A 24,030-nucleotide genomic window follows, 5' to 3' on the forward strand; every position below is an offset into this window, starting at 1 on the left:
GATGGGAGTGTCAGAGACAGTGCGATTGGCACAGGACAGAGCAGAGTTTAGGGCTGTTGTACATAGGGTCGCTATGAGTCGCAGGTGACTCCACGGCACATAACAACATCTCACAATAGGCTATAAGATCCTTAAGAATAAAAACCATATATGGCTTTTTTGTCACCTATTTAAAATCTAGCACAATGTCTGACACATAAGCAGTCAATGAATGAATAAAAGGAGAATTATCCCATTATTTTAGATCTTCATATGGTTGGCAGGGGTTTTCATAATTTTTTTTCAAGAAAGAGTAACCATTGTATCCTCAACTCGTTAATATTACAGTAGCTAACACAAACTAAAAACCAAATCCATTGCTATTTAGCAGATTCTGACCCATAGCAACCCTAGACACAAAGTAGATCCTCAAGGCTGTAAATCTTTATGGGAGCAAAGCTGCCACATCTTTCTCCCAGGACGTGGCTTCTGTATTCAAAGTTAGCATTGAAGCACTTTAACTACTACACCACCAGGGTTCCTTATTTACTAAGTTTCTAAAAATTTACTAATAATAAATAATATTTAGATCTATGTTACAATGCCCATAATTACAGAAATTCCTTATTTAAAAATTGGAATGATACCTACTCAGAAAGTATTAGAATACCCTAAGAACGGTAAGGAGCTCTGATGACTTAATGAGTAAAGAGTTGCTCTGCTCACCACAACAAGATAAAGGTAAACAGCCCAACCAAAAAAATGGATACAGAATATGGACAGTTACTTCACCAAAGAAGACATTCAGATGGCGAACAAGCACATGAAGAAATGTTCAAAACCCCTAGCTCTGAGAGAGATGCAAATCAAAACAACTATGAGATATCATGTCACCCCAGTAAGAAAAGCAAAATTTAGCAGAACAGCAAGCAGCAAATGCTGGTGAGGTTGTGGAGAAACTGGGACCCTTATTCACTGTTGGTGGGAGTATAAAATGGTATAAGATGATATGGTGCTTTCTCAAAAAGTTGTAAATAGAAATACCATTTGACCCAGCAAATCCACTACTGGGAATATACCCCAAAGAAATGAGAACTGCCACACAAGCAGATATATGCACACCCATGTTTATTGTTGTGTTGTTCACAATAACAAAGAGATGAAAACAACCCAAATGCCCATCAATAAATGGACAGAGAAGCTGCGATATATTCACACAATGAAATACTATGCAACATTGAAAAACAAGGAACTCATGAAATATTATACAAAATGGGTGACTCTGGAGGACATTATGCTGAGTGAAATATCTCAGTCAGAGAAGGACAAATACTGCATAGTGCCACTGTTATAAAATAGAACTGACATTGGAGTTCGGGGGAAACTAAGAAAAGAGGGGATAAATAATGTACATTGCATTGAAACAGATGAGGGAAACAGATGAGAACTGTTTAAAAGGAATATCTGATTAGGTATTATTTGCATAACAACAGTCCAGAATAAGAGCTGCATGGAAAAGTGGACTGGAGGGGAGGGGGAATTGTATAACAATGATAGATTTTTATTTTTTTTTTTTAAGAGAAAAGCAGACTAAGGGGTAGGGGTGAGCAGGGAGGAAAAATGTGTAATAATGAATGAATTGAAATCCCTGTTCTCTATAAACTTTCATTAAAATCTCAATTAAAAAAAGGAGGTGGGGGAGAGTTGCACCGCCAACCCAAAGGCAGGTGATTTGAATCCACCAGCTGCTCCTCTAGAAAAGTGGGCAGTCTCTTCCTGTGCAATTTATAGCATCTTAAAACCAGCTGGTAGGTCAGCTATGCGTCTGTTTGGATTTGACAACACATAATAATAACAAGAACTATAATACTACATTCATTTGATAATCTTACAAAGGAGGGGGGCAAGAATAATCAAGTACAAAGTAGTAAAAAAATTAATTACATAGTCATAGATTATAATAATTTAGTGGAAATAAATTTCAGATATGCTGCAATTTAAAAAAAAAAGAAAGATTAACAAATTTTATTTGTTACATTCTTAGTGATACCAGGGAAATCGTTGATGATGTCAGATAGATCCTGGCTAAAAGCAAAGAATACCAGTAGAAAGTCTATTTGTGCTTTAATGATTATGCAAAGGCATATGATTGTGTGGATCATAATAAATATGGCAAACATTGAGAAGGGGAATCTCAAAAAAATTAATTGTGCTCATGTGAAACCTAGGCCTAGACTAAGAGGCAAACAGAGCAAGGGAACACTACCTGGTTTAAAATTAAGAAAGATGTGCATCAGGGTTATATCCTTTCTCTGAGCAATTATTCAAGAAGCCAGACTCTATGAAGAAGAATGTGATATCAGAATCAGAGGATGACTAATCAGTACGTTAAGCAGATGACACAACCTTGCTTAGTAAACAGTAAAGAGGACTTGAAACTATAGAAGACAGAAAAAAATTATGGACTTCAATATGGACTGCATCTCAACATCAAGAAAATAAAAATTCTCACAGGACCTATAGGCAACATCATGATAGATGGAGAAAATATTTAAACTGTCAATAACTCAAACTTACTTTGGTCCACAGTCAACACCCTTGGTATCAGCAGTCAGGAGATCACTATATGTATTGTACTGGGAAAGCCTGCATGCAGTCAGGGATCTCTCCAAATTATTTATGTGCAATAACGTCAGTTTGAGAACCAAGGTGTGCATAATTGAGGCCACTGTCTTCATTCACTTCCTGGGCATCTGAGAGCTGGAAAATGAATAAGGATGCCAGAAGAATTGATGCCTTGAGCTATCACGTTGGAGAAGAGTACTAAATATCCCATGAACTGCCAAAAGAACAAACAGATATGTCTTGAAGAAGGTGAAGACAGAGTGCTTTTTGGAGGCAAAAATAACAAAGCTTTGTCTTACATACTTTGGGCATGTTGCTAGAAGTGGCTCTTTCTTGCAAAGGGACATCATTCTTGGAATGATAGAGGGTTGGCAAAAGAGAGGAACACTTTCAATCAGAAAGATTGACATTGTGATTGCAGTAATGCACTTGAGTAAGTCAGTGATTATGAGGATGGCACAGGAAAGGAGAGGGTTCAGATCTGTTGTTCAGAGATAGGGTCACGATGGGTCTACGTGACTCAGTGGCACCTAACAACAGCAACATTAATAATATTTTTTCCAGTGTAAGATCTTAGATTGTGCAATAACTTTAATTATATAAGTTATGTACCCTAATGTCTGAATTTTTATTTCATAAAATTAAAAAAATGGATAGCTTCTCTCCACCTTCTAGAAATAGGTTATAAAAGGAACAGTCTTGTCAGAGATTTGCTATAATTCTTTACTGTGACTTGAGGGGGGAAAGTTATACTTTTTACATAGTTGGAGAGATCTAAAGCAGTACAATTTTAATATCTTTCTCATCTTTTATGCTTCTTTTTAAAAAGCTGTGTTAATGCAGACATATTCTCATAACATCATGAACTTTCCCCAAACAACCTCATCCTTTTCTGATGCTGTTCAGATTGCATCTTCCCTCTCCCCAATACAGGCTGCAGACCTGTCATGAGATTAACAAACAATGTCACAGGCCAATGATGCAGAGATGTGCAAAGGGTTGCAAAGATATAGAGGAATGAATTGCCATTCCAAGGATATAAGACAATTAATGATGATATAAAGGTTGTGGCTAGGTAGCCTTCAAGAATGGAAGAGGAACATAAACAGTCTTCCCAGTATCCTGGAAAAGCTACAACCAGGAGAAGATAACATAGATGAATGGGACCTTCTAAGACTCAAATCCCTATGCACATCCAAAAACTTCTCCAGTAGGGTAAAAAGGGAAGCCACTGACTGGGAAAAAGTATTCGGTAATAACATATCAGATAAGGGACTTATATCCAGAATTTATGAAATACTTGAGCACTACAACAAGATAAAGGTAAATAATCCAATAGAAAAATGGGCACAGGATATGAACAGGCATTTCACCGAAGACGACATTCAGATGGCTAACAAACACATGAAGAAATGCTCAAAATCCCTAGCCCTAAGAGAGATGCAAATTAAAACAACTATGAGATATCATTTCACCCCAGTCAAAATAGCAAAATTTAACAGAACAGCAAGCAACAAATGCTGGCGAGGTTGTGGAGAAACTGGAACCCTGATTCACTGTTGGTGGAAGTGTAAAATGGTGCAACCCCTGTGGAAAGCAGTATGGCGCTTTCTCAAAAAGTTGCAAATAGAGATACCATTTGACCCAGCAATTCCACTACTGGGAATATACCCTGAAGAGACCATAGCTGACATCCAAGCAGATATATGCACACCCATGTTTATTGCAGCTTTGTTCACAATAGCAAGGAGTTGGAAACAACCTCAGTGCCCATCAACAAACGAATGGCTAGAGAAGCTGTGGCATATTCGCACAATGGAATACTATGCTGCATTAAAAAACAAGGAACTCATGCAATATTATTCAAAATGGTTGACTCTGGAGAACATTATGCTGAGTGAAATATCCCAGTCACAAAAGGACAAATATTACATGATGCCACTGTTGTAGAATGGGACTGTCCTTGGGGTTGGGGAGAGACTGAGTAAGATGGGTTCAATAATGTATACTGCACTGAAACAGAGGAGGGAGAAAACTGTTTAAAAGAGATATATAACCAGGTATTTCTGTCATCACAGGAGACTAGAGCGAGGGCTACATGGTGGAGGGGACCTGGGGGAGGGTTTGTAAAACAATGAAAGAATCTTTTCTTTTACTTTTCCATAAGTTTTGACTCATGTACTTATAACTTGTTAGTCAAATTTGTGTCTTCTAGGTTGCAACACCCCCATGATACATCTTCAAGGATATGAAGATGTACGGCCAAGCCCAATCAATAAGAGTGCATCTAAATTCCAAAATCAATCTCCATAATAGTCTATGTGTTTCCTACTGCCAAAGGGGCCCTTTAGAGTAGTGAGAGAAGATCTTCACCCTGAAACCCACAGCGTCCCTTTTCAGCAGGAAGTAGCTAAGAGAATACGCCATCCCCTTTTCCTTATGACTCAGGTTGAAGTCTCTCTCAGGGAGGAGTGATAGGGAATGGCAAAGGACACACTGACAAAGAAGATTAATCAGAACTGGCTTTGACAAGCACTGTGGCATTTGGACAAGAACAAATTGGGAGGAGGGTAGAGAGAATAGTGCAACAATGAATGAATGGAAACCCAAAATCTCTGTAAATGTTTATGAAAATTAATAAAACATAGAAAAAAAAGAATGGAAGAGGAAATTATTGGTATTGTTTATGATCTTATAAGAAGAGGAGTAAAACTTGATATCTCAAAGGTAAAGTTCAAATCAATGAATGATATAGCCACTTTTTCAAGTACGATATTAAAGAAAAAGAAAAATTTTTAGGACAAAGATCACAAACTGGTACCCAGTGAATCAGACACATAAACATATTTTCTTAGCATATACACAAAACCTCCTACCTAGTTCCTAGCCTCAGACAGTTGTCAATTTGAAAATTTCATATAAAAATCAAGATTTCATGATTCTCTTGAAATTATTACTATTCTAATAATTCTTGGCCTGTGTTCCTGCATGGCAACAACTGGCTATAGCAAGGCAGCACCTGCCATCCTTGAATAAGGCAGGCATTTTCCAGTGTCCCGACTCAGCGAGGGCTATTCATGTCATCCCCCAACATAGGTAGGCATTTGAGAGTCTGTCTCATTGGCATTGACTACGTGATACTGGTTAGGAAAATTCCATGTACCAAAGAAAGGAAGTTTGGGTAAATATACTGTAAGAGAGAAGTTAATCTAAGACATAAAAGGGTGCAAAGACCTTGGAGAAATTAATCATAAAAAGGAATAAAAGCAGTAGGATATTTGGCATCCTGCTATTTTAGCCTCTATTTAAATCAGAACATTCTGATCCTGTCACTCTGACTTCAGAAAACATTTTTCTCTCATTGTGTATTTGAGAGGGAACTCCAGTGGCTAAATGAGTAAAGAGTCACACTGTCAACCCAAAGACAGGTGGTTCGAATCCACCAGCCTCTCTGCAGGACAAAGATGGGCAATCTCCCATGCAACTGACAGCCTCTGAAAATGCTCTGGAGGATCAGTTGTGAGTCAGTTCTGAGTTACTCACCTACAATGTCAAACAGTATTTGAGAGGAAGCCCTCACAATGCAGTAGCTAAAGTGCTAGGCTGCTAATCGAAATGTTGTGGTTCAAATCCACAAGCCTCTCTAAGAGAGAAAGGAGTGGCAGCTTGCATCCTTGGACACCCTATAAGGCACCCTACTCTGTCTTGTAGGCTCATTCTAGGTCAGAATCAACTCAACGGCAGTGGATTTCATCTCTTCACTTTTTGATATATTTGAGAACTTTGCAGTCAATGAATGAAACTAGATCTGTGGGATTTGCCTCATAAAATATTTTCTAATAAAATTCATCAATATTCAACAAAATTCACCATAATTCTTATTATATTTTTGCTTTCAAATATTCTTAGTGTCAAGATAAACTTGATTCAAGTTTGGGGAGGAGGAATCACATTTACTTCCAGTGACACAAGCATGAAGGATAAGTAATCCTATTAAATCATCAGCTATGTGTCCTTGATGCATCTTATTGAACCCTTTACTGCTCACTTGCTGTGGCTCAGACAGCTTTTCTTTTTGGAATGCTCTTCTGTGCATTAAACTCTGAATCACCCTCCCAACAATAGTGCAGAAGTCATTTCCACTATCCACACCCTCCTGTCATAATAAACAGCTCCTTAGTTAAGGTCTCATAGATTGAAGATAATTTTAATATGGGATGTAACACATTGCAGTAGAATTTAGAACTCTGTGTGTATTTTATCTACCTCATGTGTGTTTATGTACATTTTATTTATGCCCTATGACTTACCTTAAGGTAGCATTTTTGTGTATCTGAGTGGTCTTGCAGCCAGAAATATTTATTAAATTAATGGTCATAAGCAAGTATAGAAGTGTACTAACTCACAAGGTTATGGGGCCATGCGTGATGAGACATGTTATTATGTAATCAAGTTTCCACAGAGGGTGATGTAATGAGAAAAAAAATTGTTTATCTGGTGATTAAAGTGTGTAAGGACTGAGTACAACAGGATGCTGTACTCAATATATAGTTAGGCTCACTGAGGTGGTATAAGCCTTGAAGGAATCTTCTTCTCACATCCAGATAACCCTCAGTGCTGACCACAGTCACTGGAACATAGAAGGGCTACAACAAATATTTGTTGAATAAACTAATAAACATAGAGAGAAGTAGATCTGCAAGGGGGAGACTGTGGCAGCTCTGAGAAAGTACTTCTCAGGTATTTGATCACAGTGGACATAATTGACTATGGGCCCTAGCTGTTGTGTTCTGAAATTTACCCTCAGGTCTATGTGGAATTCATCTTACTATAAACTGGAAATGAGGCAGCATATTCTGGGCTCTGGGCCATCTTACATCAGGTTTTTGGTTCTGATCTGAGATAGTCTGAACTGTTTTGGTTTCCATGTCAGGTTGAACTGTTGTTGTTGTTTTTGTTGAGTGCCATGGAATCACTTGTGACTCATAGCGACCCTGTGTACAATAGCTCTGAACCCTGCTCTATCCTGGGCCAACCTCATCATCTCCAACACACTCACCCCCATTACCCCACATAGCATATTGTGAGTCTGAGTTGCTCTCTTAGCTGAAGTCACTATGGTTATCTATCTGTGTCAATAAAACTGTGGGCGCCACAATGTATTGACCTGCTACTGGCTGGAATTCTGACTGGATTATAAACTGGTTTCTGAATCTACATGTTGGACTGTGACTGCTTTGGCATTTCATTGACTTTGGAATTAGCCCTTACCTGAAATCATGAGCTAGGTCAGACCTCAGAGGATAGACAAAATTCAAAGATAAAAGTTAGAACTAGCACAAGAAACTTGTATTGGGTTTGGTGGTTTGGTTCTTTTGTGTTTTGGTGGTTTTTTTTCATGGGCCTGAAGCATTTTCTCATCCCTCACATACACCATTGTTCTTCCTAAAGACTCAACAAGAGAAAAAAGCGGGGAGGAGTGGCCTATCTACAGAACACTGACCACTGAAGTCTACAGGGTACAAGGCCCTCACAGGGCTTCTCAGAGCACTGTGTCTGGGCGGCTGTGGACTGACAGAATTGGCAGCTGCTGCCATCTTCTAGCTGCATCTGGAGGGCCAGCAGCTGCCCTATGGCCTGCAGGGGACTGACTTGATTGGCTGGGCTGGCCAGCATTGCCCAGAACAGGGCCTGCATGACACTCATCCCAGTGGAGCTTAGTGGGCTTGGGCTTCTTGGTCACTCTCCCACTAGGCTGTTGTGAACCACCACTTTTTTTCAGCTCTGCCAGCGCAGGGAGGGCATCCATCAGTGGGTGTAGGTCCCCCACCACTTTTGTGGCTCTCTGCCACTGTGCCTCCCAGAGCTTCAGCTCAGCCAGTTTGATGGCTTCTATCTTCTGCAGACTCCTGTTGCAACTTCAGCTTTTCCTTATTGGGCAAAATATTCTGTCTCTGCATCTCTCTCAAGGGAAGCACAACACTTACTGTGCATGTCCAGATTTTTCACCAAGGTGCTGAGGTAGTTCCTCACAAAGATGTTCATACCTGCAAATATCCAATTCTTTTTCCTGAATTCACTGCACAAAAACTGTTGCAGGGACAGCTCTGGGCGTGCAGGACCAACTGTAGCTTCCTCTTTGGGCCTCACAACTTCAAATGCAAAACCACAGCTGACTCATCTTCCCCATCTCCTCAGCACCCAAGTAACTTTATTATTATTACTAATTTTAATGAAAATTTAGAGACTTTGGATTTCCACTCATTCATTCGTCGTTTCACTTTTCTCCCTGCCTACCCCTCTCTCCCCCACCCCAGTACACTCTTCTCTTTGAAAAGTAAAAGAAAAATTCTTTCATTGTTATACAATCCCTCCCCCCAGGTCCATTCCACTATGCAGCCTTCACTTTGGACTCCTGTCAGGACAAAAATACCTAATCACATATCCCTTTTGAACAGTTTTTTCCTGCATCTGTTTCAATGCAGTATATATTATTTAGTCTATCTTTCTCAGTCTCCCCCCAACCCCGATGTCAGTCCTGTTTTACAACAGTGGCACTACGCAGTATTTGTCCTTTTGTGACTGAGATATTTCACTCAGCATAATGTCCTCCAGGGTCACCCATTTTGAATAATATTGCATGAGTTCCTTGTTTTTCAATGTTGCATAGTATTCCACTGTGTGAACAAATCACAGCTTCTCTATCCATTCATTTGTTGATGGACACTTAGGTTGTTTCTAACTCCTTGCTATTGTGAACAAAGCCGCAATAAACATGGGTGTGCATATATCTGCTTGGGTGGCAGTTATGGTCTCCCAGTAGCAGTTGGGTCAAATGGTATCTCTTACTTGCACCAAGTTACTTTTGAACACAATATTTTTATTTATATAAACCGTGGTTAAAGAGAAAAGAAACTATAAACAAATCGTGGAGTCTGGTTGGTGGGTTTCCTTTATGCTATTGAGCAATTTAAAATTCTGAAATTACCTTTTATGTATTCTTCTTCTCCCCTCCAGGAAATGAACAGGCTTTATTGCATGGACTGAGAGAGACTCCAAGTGACTGCAGGAAGAAGGTAAAAATGTCATAAGGACAGACAAGGACAGTTCCTTGTTTTAGGGAGGACTGGGGAGGATGGAATTGGGGGGGGGGGTCCTGTTAATTAACCTGGGTGTGGGCTATTGTGAGCGACGCAGAGCTTTATCGGGATCTGGTTGGCCTGGTCGCCTTATCAGTAGACGGACATAATAAGGTTCCTTCAAGAAGTGATCAGACCTGGGGGCAACTGTGATTCTTTTTCCATTACAGACCTTAAAGGAATATAGTGATTAGGGGCGGAGTTAGATCTAGCGACTTCCTGCTTTGGGGGCGGGGCAATGTAGGAGGAGCTGGTATTGGTTTTCTGCAAACGTCTGAAGGAGGAGCATCCTTTTCAGGTGTTTGTGGGCAGTGGCTCAGGGAGATGGACTTGAGGCGTTCTACTAAAACTTTCTGAAAGATTTATTTATAAAACAGGGAGCAAGAGTTTAAAAAAAGGAGGATGACTAGAAAGGGAATTCCTAGTTGCCATTCAGTCCCTGATTGTCTATTTAGGGCATGAGCTTTGTCTTTATTATTATTATTATTATTATTATTATTATTATTATTATTATTCATTCTTTAACTACACCTGACTTATTGGTGTAGAAACAACAGTCTTCTCCTAGAAACAGGCAGAGACTCCCTTATTCCATAGTTAATAGATTGAGTCCTCTCACCCGTTTGTGATACAACTGCCTGTAGGGAGTCAATTTGGTCTTGGACTGCAGTGAGCTGAGCAGCAATGTTGTCTGGTGGTTCTTGGAGAGCTTTTGAGAGATGCTGGAATTTTTCTAGGGAGAAACCTAGGCCTGACGTTCTGGTGGCTACTACCGTTATTATTTTCAGGCCAGAACCTAGAGGAGGGCACTAGAGAGAGGAGTCTGAAACAAGTCTTTATTGCGTGGTCTGAGAGGGATACCATGTGACCATGCGGAGAAGATCCAAATGGCACTTCTTTTGTGTATTATTCTTGTTGTTTTGTACCATGGAGTCAAAACCGATTGGTATTCGGAGACACTAAATCACACAAGGTAGCTCATCCTGTTCCTGCAGAGCAGCTGGTGGATTTGAACCACATGCCTTTGGGATTGAAGTACAGCTTCTTACCACTGGGATACTCTCCATTATCAAAGAAGGCCAAAACCGAAGAAGTCTAGAATGAACACTATGGTATTAGATTAGAATTGGAGGAAACACTATGAGCTCATGATTTGATGTAAATAGACATGGATGGATAGTTGTTTAATGTGTTTATTGTTATTCTTGGTCCTCTGAAAAGCAGACATGAAAGCTGGATTATGCACGCAAGGAATGTATTAATGTAAAGAGCCATGAGAAAAACTGGCAAGGAGCCAGAGACTACTGAGAGCTGTTAAACAATAATGGAAATTGGGACTCAAGTGAAAGAATGAAAAAAAAAAAAGAGAGAGAGACTGGATAGCCTGCTTAGACTGTCATGCAAATCTAACAACAGTTTGACAAGGGAGCAGGTACTCCAGCTAAATTATTTTATTTATTTTTTAAATTGTTATTATTATTAATTTCAATGAACATCTACAGAGATTTTGGAATTCCTTTCATTCATTGTTGCACTTTTCTCCCCACCCACTCACCCCCACCCCCAGTTCGCTCCTCTCCTTGAAAAGCAAAAGAAAAACTCCTTCATTGGTACACAATCTCTCCACCCGCCCCGCATATCCCCACTCCCACCCCAAGTACACTCCACTCTGCAACCCTCATTCCGGACTCTTATGATAATCATAATGCCCTAAAACATATTAATTTTAAACTATTCTCTCCCTCATCAGCTTCAAAGGAGTAAACATAATTTATCCAATTTTTCTTGATAAAGAGAACACCACGTCTCCCAGGAAGATTGCCTTCGTTTCATAGTCATGCTCGATGAAGTCCCTGGAAGTATGAATTTGGCACAACTGGGAAGGTAAATTTTAGAGCATAGCACCTGGGGTCCACAGTTACAGTCCTATAGTCAGATGGCTAAGAAGCCCTTTCCTGTACTGTGATAGCCAAATCCTGCGCGATGCAGATCTACTTCTCACCAGTTTTAGGATGCGGTCCACCACCGTCACGTGATTCCACTGAGTCCTTGGAAATTTGAAGTATTGCCAAGGTGTCATCATACCACCAGCAGTTGTCTTTTATGAAGTTGTCTACTACTGCTGCTGGACTAAAAAGAATACTTTGAATATTGAGCCAATCTGCTGGCTCAGTCTGAAAGTTTTCAGTTCAAAAGAAGCCTAAACCCAAATATATATTCATGGAAAAAACCACTAAGGACTTTTTAAAAAGCATACAATTTCTGAGATATTTAATCAATTGCATTTTGCCTGTATAAATTTAACTGAGCAAGCTAAGTATCTCTGTGTTTCACCTCTTTTCCCACACAAATCATTTAAAGTGGCATTTCAAGCAAACCAAAATATTTCTAACTTCTTTCTTCTTATAAGGTAAAAATCAAAAAGTTTTGTGATTTCCAGGGTTCTTCTAGGAAGTCTCAAAGGCAGTTTTATGTGTAAAAGGCCTGGGAAAGGCAGAAATCAAGAGCTGTCAAAAGATATTTGGACAATTGATTAAGATAGGATCATAATGGTGTTTAGTCAATGTCCTTGAGTTGTGGTGTTGGAGAAGAGTGCTGAATATTCCATGAGCTGGCAAAGGAACCAACAAAACTGTCATGCAGGATATGCAACCAGAGTGTTCCTTAGAAGTAAAGATAGTGCAATTTTGTCTCACATACTGTGGGCATTTTGGGGGTGGGACAGTCCTTGGAAAAGGACATCATTGCTCAGGAAGTGGAGAGTCAGAGAGAGGAAGATCCTCAACAAGATGAGTTGACACTGTTACTCTAACAATGGGCTCCAGCATATCAGATATTGTGAGGATGGTGCAGGACAGGGCAAGGGTCAGATCTGTTGTTCATAGGGTCTCTGTGAGTTGCACACGACTTAAGGGCACCTAAGAACACCACTATCTAAATAATGTGCTGCTAACCCAAAGGTAAAATCTCTCTACATTTGAATCGCCAGCAGCTCAGATGAAAAAGATGGGCAATCTCTTCCTGGGTGAATTGTAGCATGTGAAAACCAGCTGGAGGGTTAGCTATGAGTTACTTCCAACTCAACAATGTGGGGTTTTTAGTATCTAAGTAAAGTTAATAAAACATTTCAAAATAAACATGGAAAGTAACATGATTGCAAAGAACATTAGTTTACACAAGCAAGGACACTTTGTTGCTTTTTCTCCCTTAGTCAAGGACTAAATAAACTGGATACCAAGCACAGAAAATTATTCTAGTAAAATGAAGTTATTTGTACTATCCAAGAAAAGTACATAGAAAGTGAAAACTAGCCTATTTGATTATGGACGAGGCCACTGGAGCCCCTCCTTGAATTACATGCAAAGGCAATAAACCAAGGAAATAAACCCATCAAGATAGAATAAACTTGACAAAAATTATAACCAATTTTATTATTTTTTTTACATTTAATATCTTTAAGCCAAGTCAAATAAAAATCCCTTTTTAAGATCTGAACTTCGTTGTGCTTATAACTGAGGTTATCATGGCTATTTTCAAGTGAATCAATAAAAAGTTTTTAACCTTTTTTATTCATTTCAATTGCCAATATGATAAACACAAAGGTAAAGGAACCTGAAGACAAAACAAACAACCCAAAACTTCACAACCTGAGCCTTTCTGCTTTAAGATATAAATGGATTTTTCCCCCTAGAAAAACCAAGGAGTGATTTATAGATGTTATTTCTCTGTTATTAGCTCCTATAAGGGTTTCAACACTCGGTAAAGTTAACTTTTAACAAAGTAACTTCTATTGCACAAGAAGCCAAGCAGATGGATAAACAAGAAACTCCTGTCTTACAGGAGCATTTTAGAAGATTAGCAAAGCTCATGAGCACACACAATAAACCTTGTACAAGCACAAACTTCTTAAAGTGGTAGAAAATGAAGATATTTATTAATACGGGCCTCTCTTTTATTGCTGTTAGGTGTTGTCAAACTGGCTCAAACAGACCCTGTATCTAGCAGAACAAACCCTTGCCTTCTTCACCATCTTTTTAAATTTTTTTTTAAAAAACTTTGTTATTTGTGTGTGTGTGTACGGTCAAATCGCATCTGACTGGTACAGGAGGAGATTGTCCCTCCTTCTCCAGCAGAGCACCTGGTGGGTTCGAAACGTATACTTCTGGGACTGCAGTGCAGCTTCTTGCCAGCTTCACCATTTTATGTATGCTTAAAGCCTTTGTGCCAGTCATTATGTCAATCCATCAGGTGAAGGGTCTTACTCTCTACCCAGAGCTCCCTTCTATGTGTGCGTAAATGTTTGAATAGTTTCTATTACTTTGATATAACCTAGACCATCAATCATTCTCCATTACCTACCTCCATGATTTTAAATCACCTAAAGAATTTGAATGTTCTTGGGTGGTATAAATAGTTTTCAGTTGTCTTCAGGTTGATATACTACAAAATATAATTACTAAAAAAACCCCAAAACTTTGTAAGCAAACCAGTATGAAATAAAAATTTTAAAACTCCAACAAAACCATAACTACTATGGAAAAAGTTTGTTAGAATAATGGTTCTATTTAGTTGAATACAAATTTTTACTGTTATAATTAAACACTCTCCAGTAGTTGAGCCTCCTGCAGTTGAAAAAATTTGATGTCTTTCTCATTGCAGCAAGTATAATGCATATAGTGGAGAATCACAGAGTGCCTCAGTGAGAGAACGGTAGGAGTTATAAGAGGATGTAAGCTCTGGTTAGGTGGCCTTAGAGAGAAAGGAGTTGGCTGTGAATTAGTTGCTGTCAGAAAGCAGAGGTAATTCTATAGTTGGGCATCTCAAAAACCTTCATTAATTGGAGGGACAGACTAGAGCTGTAATTGGTAAAAATAACATCAGTCACTCATATTTACCAGACTAGGGGGATGATTGATGTTTTATGGCTTGGGCAATGTTCCTGTTACATCTGTATTTAGACACGATTATGGGGTAGTCTTGTTTTTGTCTTAATTTCTGATAAGAGTGGCCTTGTCTGATGTTGATGTTCTATGAAATAGTTCAAGTTCTACAAGAGAACAATGTCAGGCTGGAGACTAAGGTGCACCAGATTCATGACATGGTCTTTGCAATTACTTGCTATCCATCAGAGAGCTGGACAATGACTAAGGACGACAGAAAAATGATCGATGCCTTTGAGTTGTGGTGCTTGAGAAGAATTTTGAACATTCCATGGACAGTCAAGAGAACAAACAGGTTTGTCCTGGAGAGGGCAAAGCCAGGTCGCTCCTTGGGGCCAAGGATTTTGAGGCTCCTTCTTACATAATTTGAACATGTTGCCAGGAGGGACAGGTCCTTGGAAAAGGACATCATGCTTGGAAGGGTGAGGGGTTCAGTGCAGGAAAGGAAGACCCTGGAGGAGATAGACTGACACAGTAACTGGGGTAATGGTGCTAGGTGTGTTGGAGACAGTTGGGACTGGCTCAGGGTTGGACAGAGTTCATATTTGTGAGTGACTCGATGACACATAACAATAAGAACAACAAGAGAACATTAAGAAAGAGCACCGAAGGGAGCTCTGGTGGCCTAGAGGTAAGTAGCTGCACTGCAATCCTAGAGGTACATGGTTCTAATCCACCGGATGCTCTGCTAGGGAAGGAGGGTCAATCTCCTCCTGTACCAGTCAGATCTGCTTTGATAGTACACACAAGAAAAAGAATAATTATTTAAAAAGAAAGAAAAAGCATCGAGACCCAGCTATTGAGCACTAGGCCAGCTTATAAACATTAAGTCCCAGCATCCAGTGTTATCAGGGTAGCTCATGGAAGTCAGGGTTTGCTTTTATTCTTTATAAACTTTGTTAGAATGGAGCTCTGGTGACTAAGCGGTAAGAAATTGTGCTGTCAACCCAAAGGCACAAGGTTTGAATTCACCAGCAGCTCTGTGGGAGAAAGATGAGCAATTTCCTCATGAGCAAGAAGGACGTCATGCTTGGGAGGGTGGAGGAACAGCGCAGGAGAGGAAGCCCGTCAATGAGATGGATTGATTCAGTGACTGGGGTAATTTGGGTACATGTGTCAGAGACAATGAGATTAGCACAGGACAGAGCTGGGTTTAGAGTTGTTGTACAAAGGGTCACTATGAGTCACAGGCAACTCGATGTTACATAACAACAACATATATATGTGTGTGTGTATATATACACACATACATATTCAGAATTTCTTGGTTCTCAGCTTCCTTCACACACACACACACACACACACACACACACACACACACATACGCGCGCGCGCGCACACAGCCCTCTGTGACCCAGAAAGCAGAAGGTCTGAGGTATCATGGGAGCTATGTTGTTGTTATTGTTAAGTGCCATCAAGTCCAAGTTGCCTGTAACTCATAGCGACACTATGTACAACAGCTCTGAACCCAGCTATATCTTAAACCAACCTCACTGTCTCTGACACACCTACCCACATCACCCCAGTCACTGTAGGTTTCCATAAACATATTTCTGTTGTGTACCATCAAACTGAAACTGACTAGTAGCTGACCCTCAGTGGGTTTATAGAGGCAGTAAAATTCATGTGAGGAGGCTGACCATCATTTGCCTGTGCAACAACTGGTGGATTAGAATCATGTATCTTTGTGTTGGAAGTGCAATTCTTTACCACTAAGACATGAGAGCTCCCTTAGTGTCATAGTATGTGGTCCATAAACATTGTTGATATGATATTCCAGCTCCTAACAGAATTATGCAACAATTGTGAAAAACAGTTATGAAGAAGGCTTGTCTTTTGAGGAAGGGAATGGCTTCCTTTCTAATGAGTTAAAGACAGTAACTTTTAAAAAAACTTAGGATATGGTATATCATTTATAGCTTAGTAAAACTGTTACCCAAATCCAAAAAGTTTGAACAAAGTTTAAGAAAAAGCTTGCATCTCAGAAGATGTAAGCACTGGGTTTTATACAACAGAGAATTTTAAGAACTAGCTCAAATTTGAGTTTCTAAAGAATGAGAGGTGTTCACAATGGATAGCTTGTGGTGCCTTGGCTTTCATATTTTCTTTTGCAGGAAATGTCAAAGAAAATCAAGAATGTGCTGGATGGAAACAAGACAGGGAAGATTTGTCCTTTAGAAAGGTATCGCTGTTGTTGTGTGCCGACAAGTTGACTCTGACTCACAGAGACCTTATGTACAACAGCTTTGAACGCTGCTCTATTCTGAGCCAATATGATCATCTCTGACACACCTACCTCCATTGCCCAAGTCACTGAGTCAATCTATTTCACCAATGGTCTTCCTCTTTTGAGCTGTCTGTCCCTCCACCCTTCCAAGCATGATGTCCCTCTCTAATGACTGGTCCCTCCTTGCAACGTGCCCAAAGTATGTATGCAGACAGAGCTTCAAAATCCTTGCTTCCAAGTTGCAGCTTGGTTTCTCCCTCTCTAGGACAGACGTGTTGTGTTCTCTTGGCAGCCCAAGGTATTTTCAATACTCTTTTTAGCACCACAACACAAAGACATAGATTCTTCTCCTATCACCCTTAGTCATTGTATAGCTCTCTGAAACATAGCAAATAATTGTGAAGACCATAGCCTGGACCAGTACAGCCTTAGGCTCCAGACTGATGTCATTGCTCTTTAGTTCTCTGGAGAGATCCCTGACAGCAGACTTTCCTAACCCAATTAGTCTTTTGATTTTCTGGCTGCTGGTACCAAGAGTGTTGACCGGAGCCAAGCACTTTGAAGTTGTTAACAGTCTCAATCTCGTCACCATCTATTATGATGCTGCTAATCAGCCGAGTGGATAGAATCTTTGTTTTCTCAATGTTGAGCTTCAATCCGTATTGAAAGCTACAATTCTTGATCTTCTGCAGCAAATGCCTCAGGTCCTACTCAGTTTCAGCAAGTAAGGTTGTGTCATCTGTATAACCCAGGTTGTTGATTAGTCTTCCTCCAATCCTGATGTCACATTCCTCCTCATAGAACCCAGCCCTCCCAGATGATTTGTTCTGTATATAGATTGAAGAGGAAGGGAGATAGGATGCATCCCTGGCACACACACCTCATAATTTTGAACCATGCTGTGTTTCCTTGCTCTGTTCTGACGACTACCTCCTGGTCTAAGTATAGGTTTCACCTAACACAATCATATCTGGAATTGCCATTCTTCTCAGAATTAGTGTTTTTTTCCCCTTTTGTGAGTAAAAGATTCATAGACTTTTGGTTAATATTGCTGTTGTAGTGTGTCATCGAATCAGAACCAACCTACAGCTGACCCTCCAGAAGGTTCTCAGAGAGTGCACTGCACAAGAGTAGATTGCCCATCCTTCTCCCACAGAGCAGCTACGGAATGCAAACCTCCTGCCTTTGGGATTGTAGTTCAGCTTCTTCTCACTAGGCCACTAGAACTTCCTTTTGGTTAATATAAAATATTATAGTAAGAACATGTTGACTATTATTAGTAACTTGTACTTTCAAATACATTTTATTTTATTTATTTTTCAAATACTTTTTTTTATTAAAAAAAGATACTATAATAAAGAAAGACAGCAAAGGCATATATGTCTAGACTCCCAGAATAATGCTTTATCCTTGAAGGGAAGGAGACTGTTGTGAGTCTGTCAAAGCAGGATTTCAAATCAGATTGAATTTATTTACTCATGGCCAATTCAGCAAAAGCAAAGCAGATTAGAATTTGTGAAATGTAGGTGTACTGGAATGGAAAAATTATGGGCCAAAGACCTGGAATAGGATATCTGCAAGAAGCATAGTGATCTCTTACAGGAGCCCGATGCAGGAGATTGAATAACTGTCTGGACTGTGGTGAATAATAACTATTCAAAGCAGCAAGGCCAGCAACTATCTTTGAGCAGAGCAGCAGTATTTCCAACTCTCCCTGATCTTGTGCCACCCCAGAAACAAAGACAGACATTAAGCTTCAGGAAAGAAGGCAAATTAGGGTGAAAAGAAAACCTGATGTTGTTGTTATGTGTCATCGAGTCATCTGTGACTCACACTGACCCTATGTATTACAGCTCTGAAGCCTGCCCAGTCCTGAGCCAGTCTCACTGACTCCAAAACACCTATTTCCATTTCTCCAGATTCTATGTCAATCCATTTATTTCAGGGTCTTCTTCTCCTCCACTCTTCCAAACATGCTGTCCTTCTCCAAGGACTGGTCCCTCCTGTCCATGTGCCCAAAATTACGTGAGATGGAGCTTCAAAAATCTTAGCCTCAAAGGAGAAACTTGGTTTCACCCTAAGACAGATTTGTTTTATTGGAGGTCCATGGTATGTTCAAGACTCCTCTTCAGCACCACAACTCAGAGGCATCGATTCTTCTTCTGTCATCCTTAGTCACTGACCAGCTCTCTGATACATAGCAAGCAATTGTGAAGACTGGTCTGGATCAGATATACCTTAGTCTCCAGACTGACATCATTGCTTCTCAGTACTCTGGAGAGGTCCCTGACAGCAGACTTTCCTAGTGCTATTAGTCTTTTGTTTTCCTGACTGTTGGTGCCAAGAGTGTTGATTGTGGATCTGAGCAAACTGTAATTGTTAACAACCTCAATCTCTTCTCCACCTATCATGATGCTGCCTATTGGCCCAGTGGTGGGAATCTTTGTCTTCTTGATCTTGAACTTCAATCCAAATTGAAGACTACAGTCCTTGACCTTCTGCATCAAGTGCTTCAGGTCCTCCTGTTTCAGCAAGCAGGATTGTATCATCTGCAGTGACTGGAATTCTCATTCACTGCTGGTGGGAATATAAAAAGGTACAACAATTACAGAAGGCAGTCTAGCACTTTCTAAAAAAATTGGAAATAGAAATATCACTTGACACAGCTACCCCACTAATGGGAATATATACCCTAAAGAAATCAGAGTCATGATGCAAATAAATGTATGCACACTCATGTCTATTGCTGTGTTATTCACAAAAGCAAAGAGATGGAAGCAACTCAAGCGTCCTCACCAACAAACTAGTGGTAGGAAAACTGTGGCACATACACACTTATTACAAAGCACTGACAAATAATGAGCTTGTAAAATACTACACGACATATAAGAATCTAGAAGACATTATGTTGAGTGCAGTATCTCAGTCACAAAAGGACAAATATTGCATAAAACCATTGTTATAAAAGTAGATGATGACACTACACTGGAATGGGAGAGGGGGAGAACTATTTTAAGAGAATGGAGGATTAAACATGTATGACAACAATCTGGAGCAAGACGTGTATTGCAAAGGGGAAGAATTTGGGGTTGGGAGTGAGGAAAAATGTGTTATCAATGAATGAGTAAAAACCCCATCCTTTCTGTACATAAAAAAAATTTCAATTCTATCAAGAGTTTGGTTGTTATGCAGCATACACACTATTCTTGTTTTCACAGAGAGAGATTACGTTTCTAGTAGGACACTGACCCATAATTTTTCCATTCCATTTATCATCACAGTATACCTGATGATAAAGTAATGAAAATCTTAAGCTTTTCAATACTTATGTAGTAGTAGGTCACTGGCTTCTTTTCTTTAAATAAATATCCTATAGTATTTAAGGAAGCTCTGGTGGCTTAGTGGTAAGAAGCTATGCTGCAATCCCAAAGGCACATGGTTAAAACCACCAGCTGCTCTTCAGGAGAAAGATGGGCAATCTCCTCACCTGTAATTAAACTGTCTCTCTCTGAAAACTTGCTGGAGGGTCGGCTATGAGTCCCATTTGATTGTACCCAACAACAACAACAATAACAGTTTAATGCAGCATTTTATGTAGCTTTAAGTAAGAAAGGTTCTTGTTTGTAGTCAATAGATGGAATAAAAGACTAGCTGGAAATGAGCATGGTTCAAAATCAGAAAAGGAGTGTGTCAGGGATGCATCCTGTGTCCACACTTTTTCAATCTATATGCAAAACAGATCATTTGAGAGACTAGACTTCATGAAGGAATGTGGAATTAGAGTTGGAGGATGACTCATCAACAACCTGTGTTATGCACATGATACAACCTTGCTTCTTGAAAGTGAAGAGGGCCTGAAGCATTGGCTGCAGAATGTCAAGGATTGTGGTCTGCAATGTGGATTGAAACTCTATAAAGATAAAACAATGAAGATTTTCACCACTGGGCCAATTGGCAGCATTAGGACAGATAGAGAAGAGATGGAGATTGTTAACAATTCAGCTTGCTCAGTTCTATAATCAACACTCTTGGCACCAGGAGTAAAGAAAAAGACAAATTGCATTAGGAAAATCTGCTGTCAGGGACGTCTCCAGAACACTAAATAGCAAAGATGTCAATATAGAGACGAAGATCTTCCTGATCCAGACCATGGTCTTCACAACTACCTATTAGGCATCAGAGAGTTGGACAATGACCAAAGAGGAATGAGGAAGAATTGATTCCTTTAAGTTGTGGTGCTAGAGAAGATTATTAAACATACCATGGACTGCCTAAAGAACTAACAGATCTGTCCTGGAGAGGGTAAAGCAAGCTGTTTCTTGGAGGCAAGGATCTTGAGGGTCCATCTCACATAATTTGGGCATGTTGCCAGGAGGGACCAGCCCTGGGAAGGCCATCATGCTTGGCAGGGTGGAGGGACAGAGCAGGAGAGGAAGACCATTGAAGAGACAGATTGAAAAAGTAACTGGGGTAATGAGGGAGGTGTGTTAGAGAGAGTGAGTCTGGTTCAGGATTGAACCAGGTTCAAAGCTATTGTGCATAGAGTCATTATGGGTCATGGTCAACTTGATGGCACATAACAACAACAGCAGCAGCAGAAATTCCTCACTTAATAAATACTAATTTCTCACAATACCCTCCATTAGAAGTAAAACTAATGCTACTTAGAACTGTCAAAAAGGAAGAAAGTTATTTTTCTTTCTCTCTTCTTCTTCTTCTTTTTTTTTTTTTACTATCCACTCAGTTTCTTTTCAGTAGCTTATATTAGTTTAGGGCATGTCAAAGTTGATGACCCAAATTGATAGATTTTTTTAACTAATTTTAATGAACATTTACAGAGATTTTGGATTTCCATTCATTCATTGCTGCACTTTTCTTCCCGCCCAGCCCTCCCCCCACTCCGTTCGCTCCTCTCTTTGAAAAGTAAAAGAAACACTCCCTCCCTAGTACACAATCCCCCCCGCACCCCTCCCACCACCCCAAGTACATTCCACTATGCAACCTTAATTGTGGACTCTTGTGATAACCATAATACCCTATCATACATAGCTTTTAAATTATTCTCTCCCTCATCTGTTTCAGTGCAGTATACACAATTTATCCAGTTTTGCTCATCTTACCCCAACCTTTATATCAGTCCCATTTTACAGCAGTGGCACCATGCAATATTTGTCCTTTTGCGACTGAGATATTTCACTCAGCATAATGTCCTCCAGGCTCACCCATTTTGAATAATATTGCATGAGTTCCTTGTTTTTCAATGCAGCGTAGTATTCCATTGTGTGAATATACCACAGCTTCTCTATCCATTCATTTGTTGATGGGCACCTGGGTTGTTTCCAACTCCTTGCTATTGTGAACAAAGCCGTGATAAACATGGGTGTGCATACATCTTCTTGGATGTCAGTTATGGTCTCTTTGGGATATATTCCCAGTAGTGGAATTGCTGGGTTGAATGGTATCTCTATTTGCAACTTTTTGAGAAAGCACCATACCACCTTCCACAGTGGTTGCACCATTTTACACTCCCACCAAGAGTGAATAAGGGTTCCAGTTTCTCCACAACCTCACCAGCATTTGTTGCTTGCTGCTCTGTTGAATTTTGCTATTCTGACTGGGGTGAGATGATATCTCATAGTTGTTTTGATTTGCATCTCTCTTAGAGCTAGGAATTTGGAACATTTCTCCATGTGCTTGTTGGCCTCTCTTCTTAATCTTCTTCATGTTGTTGTTAGGTATCATTGAGTTAGAACTGACTCAAAGCTGACCCCCAGTGGGTTTCCAGAGGCAGTAAATCGCACAAGAGGAGACTGGCCCATCTTTCTTTGGGTTGGCAGGGAAAGTCAAGTCCTTCCCACTAAGCCACCAGGGCTCCCAGAAATAATTGACTGACTTCCTTACATTTCAAGGCTGTTTACTCAGTTGTTCAGTTAATTTAAAGTACTCATTGGTTAGAAATTTTCCATGTCCTATTTGGCAATCCTGACTTGAGAATTGCTCCCTTTTTGGTCATAAAAACATTGAGAACTACTAGCGATCTCAGATCTTTGACAAAGCTGGGCCCAGAATTCTCAACAGGCCTGGACATCTGGACAAGAGGAGATTCTGAGGGAATTCTTTCATTGCCCATGTTCTCCTTTATATAAACCTTCAGCCTCTGACAAGGGAGCGGCAGATTGGTAAGCTCATTTGCACACATGTCAATAAAATTTCTACTTTTTCCACTCTGGCCTAACTCCAAAACTGGGTTATTTGGTGGCAGATGGCAGAAACATGTTTCTCTGGTAAGAATGGTATATCCGTATTTTACAAATTTGAATTCATTCTGGATCTCTTTCAACAGCCATGAATGAGCCAGGCAGAAGTGGATCAAAGTTCTCATTCTAATGGGTGAATGACTTTTGGAGCTCCTGACCGAAGCTGGAAAAGGCTGTCATCTGAAAGAACATAAGCTTTGGCTTTCAATAGGCACAGAGTCTTAGACGTCAAAGGAATTCAGTGATTCCTAGAATAGTTAAATAAATATATGTAGAGGGTGTCAAAAGATATGAACACACTTAGGACAGGTCAAGCCTCAATCTTTATGTACATGTAACAGAACAATAATTTAAGATGCTCATCATTCAATCCTCATCACTGCTGGGCTTCCATTCTCTCCAACAGACACATCCACTCATCCACCTTGCAGCCAATAAAAAGAAGATTATACGATAATTTCCTTTATGTATTGCTAAAAGAAAAAAAGGAACACATACATTCATGGTTCTATTGTGTATCTGCCTGGTTTAAAATTTTAAATGATGTGCGTCAGGGTTGTATTCATTTTCCATACCTATACAATCTGTATGTTGAGCAAATCATTCAAGAATTTGAAATCTAAGGAAAATGTGGCATCAGGATCTGAAGAAGATTAATCAACAGTTTGCATTATACAGATTACACAACCTTGCTTGCTGAAAGTGAGCGGGACTTAAAACTGCTGCAGAAGATGAAAGACTACAGACTTCAATATGGATTGCACCTCAACATCAAGGAGAAAACCATCCTCACCACGGGGCCAATCAGCAACATCATAATGTTGTTGTTATGTGTGTTGTTGTTGTTGTTGTTATGTGCCATC

At 39.9% G+C, this 24,030-nt stretch overlaps 1 pseudogene; it reads left to right on the forward strand.

Moving 5' to 3' along the window:
• LOC102868549 overlaps positions 1 to 24,030 on the forward strand; it is a 113,572-nt pseudogene that overhangs the window by 15,081 nt on the left and 74,461 nt on the right.

This window comes from Elephantulus edwardii, unplaced genomic scaffold, assembly GCF_000299155.1.
Source record: "Elephantulus edwardii isolate Elephantulus edwardi_28Jun2011 unplaced genomic scaffold, EleEdw1.0 scaffold00109, whole genome shotgun sequence".
NCBI classification, from domain to species: Eukaryota; Metazoa; Chordata; class Mammalia; order Macroscelidea; family Macroscelididae; genus Elephantulus; species Elephantulus edwardii.